Source organism: Elephantulus edwardii, unplaced genomic scaffold, assembly GCF_000299155.1.
Source record: "Elephantulus edwardii isolate Elephantulus edwardi_28Jun2011 unplaced genomic scaffold, EleEdw1.0 scaffold00252, whole genome shotgun sequence".
In the NCBI taxonomy this organism is placed as follows: domain Eukaryota; kingdom Metazoa; phylum Chordata; class Mammalia; order Macroscelidea; family Macroscelididae; genus Elephantulus; species Elephantulus edwardii.
The window spans coordinates 2,836,505-2,840,121 of NW_006400002.1; positions in this window are offsets into that span (position 1 = coordinate 2,836,505).

Genomic DNA, 3,617 nt, shown 5'->3' on the forward strand with positions numbered 1-3,617 from the left:
CTGTGGGATGAAGGGCTGTGTGATCAAGGGCCAGACAGAAGTCCCCACTTTTCCTGGACAGCGAGCTTCCTGGAGGACCCAGAGCCTGCATGCTCCTGGGAAAGCATAGCAGTGCTTCCCGGGTGAGCAAGACAGACAGGCAGGACAGTGTGAAGCCAGGTGCCAAGACACGATTCTAAAGAACTCCAATTCATTTGCAATAGCTCGGTGTAAAGTACAAGGAACAAGGAGTGGTGTGATAAGACCAGACTCAGTGACAGGAGCCTCGGTTTCACAAAGGGCCTCATCTGCCCAATGGCGTCATCAGAGTTGATGTCACCCAGTCAGTAATTTATGCTGTCACCTCCCCATGGAGTCTGGCAGTTATGAAAACAACTGCAAACAACAGTCGAAATCACATGATTTGGTGTCATCGTAACCAGGCAATAATATGGTTGTGACTAAAGCACATTAGAAGGTTCAAAAAGCAAGCTGGGTTTAAGGGGGGGGGGAGGGGAAATGCTCTTGCTGCTATAACTAACTACGGAAATATTTCTTGAGAAAATAATAAATTTCTGCTGAAATGCTAAACCAAAATGTTAAAGACTGTAACATCTTCTGGCAGTGCCACTTGGAATGGTGAATGGCACACACATATCCGCGCGCGCGCGCGCGCGCACACACACACACACACACACACACACACACACCTACCCCTAGTAATGCTTCTTGATCTACCATAATGAGTTGGAGTTTTATCCTGAGAGCAGTGGTGATGGCCTTTAAGCAGAAGAAGGGCATAAGCAAATTTCCAGTGAAAACTCCCCTGACCACAATGAGGAGGGGGGTTAATAAGATTAGGAGACTGTCCTCTGATCAAAGCAAGAGAGCTTGCTGAGAATCTGAGCTACAGCAGCAGCGGTCAAGGTGGAGAGGGCAGGGCATATGACCACACTTGCTAAGGTGGTATGAATGCAGGGCTGCTGAGAGACTGAATGTGGAACCAGAGAGGGAAGAAAGAGAGGTGACTCCCAAATGTTCTGTTTGGATGCCTGGTTGGGTAGCGATGCCTCTTAGAGGTGGAGATGGAAGGCAGAGGAGGAGATATTGGTAAGAGGGAGATCGTGATCTCAGGTTGAGCTCTTAAGATGTCCAGGAGAGCCCTAGATATAGCCTAGCACCACCACTGTACCTGGCAGGCAGGAAGCCCTCAATATATGTTTGCCACAGGAATGAATGAGTGAGGTCCCATAGCCTTCAGTAACCTCACAACTTCAAGGCAATGTCTTCAAAATTCCTGTTGCTTCTCCCTTAGCTCAGGCTTCAGGTGTTCCAATTAGGATATTTGCAAGAGAACTACTTTGGCACCTGTCTTGGGAGCAGAAAATGGGACATGGAGGCACAGGGCCATAAGTGTCATTCTGAAAGGACCAGAGGGAGTGAGAATAGCACAACCACCCACTATCCCAAAGTAGAAAGCAGAAAGAGCTCAAAGTCCAGGCCCATGGTGCCTCTAGAGCCATACCAGCAGCAAGAGGTTCATTTATTCATTGTTGACTCATAGTTGTGATACTAATAATGGGATTCATTAGGGAAATAAGTTGGAAAGTGGGGGAGGCAAAAAATATCACCCAATACAACTCTAGGTTTTAGCCTGGTAATCCCAAGACACAATTCCTCAATTAGTCCAGACTCCAGTTTCAATTCAGCAGTCAGTCTCTCCTGTCACCAAAGGCAAGAACAACAAAGTTTTAAATGTAGTCTTTTATCTCAGAGCTCCTCTGATTATACCTCCACAGTAATACTACAGTCTCTATACCACCAACATCAGGGTGTCACCAACAAGATCTTGTTCTCAATAGAGTCTTGCTCCAGACTCCTTCAAGTCTTCTTCTCCTCAAGTCTTGCTGCTCAAAGTGGGAAACACTCTTTCTGTTATCTAGTCCCACAGTTGTTGATGATTTGCAAGACCATGTGTCTGCAGTTAAGGTAGCTGGAGACCAGAAGCAGCTTAAATGTAATGGCTCAAAAAGCCAACTTTTAGGGTAACACCGCAACATGCATACCTTTTTTTTTGTGAAACAGCATCATTTGTAGCCTTCAAATCCAGATATAGGTGTCCTGGCCTCTCCATCCTGCCCTAGTTCCCCCCAGGCAGACACACTGTGAAGGCCTTGCACCTAAGAAGCCTGAGTCTAGCCCTATCACCCAGCCTGCAAAAGGTATTGTGTGGTGAGATCCAGACTGCTCCCAGAGGCATCCCCCAGAGGGTACCTACAAGTTCAGACTTACAAGAAGCCAGGTCTACTAGGAGGAGGGCCACTATGGCTTTCTACAGACCTCTGTTTGTTGGTAATTGAACAGTTAAACAGTTGGTGACTGGTCTTCAGTGAAGACAGAGGCTCAACAACAGGAATTCAAGGATTCCCAAGGAGGAATGGGTGAGTCCCACAGCTCCCAGCCCACTCCTGCCGAGCCCGCACCACACCGCTGCAGCAGCTCCATGAGGCTCCCACTGCCGGAACCCAGGGATATCCTCGCCCAGGATGGATGGTAGGCACAGGGTCTCCCCAAGACTGGTGCAGCGGAGCCGCCACACTGCTGCAAAGTGGACTTGTTCTGGGGAGAATTCTTGGAGCCAAGATGGTGGCAGCAGGAGAAGCGGGCGGAGGCCCATGGGAGACTCGTGCCCGGCCATGCCTGCAGGTTTGGGTTTCCTTGGACAGGCCAGAGAAGATCACCGATAGAATGGATTGTTGAAAGTCACTGTGAGTTGTCTACTTGATGACACTTAACAGTGGCAGCCTGTCCAAGAGGACTGACATCCTAAATGCATCACGTATTTTGATCTGTTGAATGCTTCTGCCAAAAGCTGTTTAGACCTGGGGGGAGTCTGTTCACAACTCTCAGGTTCCCTTTGCCATTTATAAAGGGGGAGGGCAGTGACACCTACTTCAAATTACAGTATGACCACTTATGGAGGGGGTAAAAGTGGCGGTGCTGGAATTGGGCACTCTGTCCCTGGCCACATTGTCTTTGGTCAGGCGAGGGGTCCAGACTCGGGTGGAGGCAATTGGAGGTGGGGGTGTACCAGCCAGCCCCTGGGGGGTGTTGCCCTGCTATGGGCACGCCATCTTTGGTCCCCCAGCTCGGGGTGGGCCGTCTTCAGCCCCCAGCTCAGAGCGAGCTGTCACGGCCCTCACTGTGAGCTCCTCAGTCCCCAGGTTGTGCCATCTGACCCCTGGGTAGAAAAAAAATGCCTAGGGTATTCAGAGAATTTTATATAGGTTACTCGAAACCTATACTTGGACCAAAAGGCAGTCATCAGAACAGAGCAGGGCAACACTGAATGGTTCAAAATTAGGAAGGGTGTGCGCCAGAGATGTATCCTGTCTCCATACCTTTTCAACCTGTATGCAGAGCAGATTATCTGAGAGGCCGGGCTCTATGAGGAGACATGTGGCGTTAGGATTGGTGGAAGATCTATCAACAATCTGCATTATGCATATGACACAACCTTGCTTGCTGAAACTGAGGAGGACCTCATGCATTTACTGCAGAGGGTCAAGGACTGCAGCCTTCAGTATGGACCGAGGCTCAATGTCGAAGACAAAGATTCTCACCACTGGACCAATTGG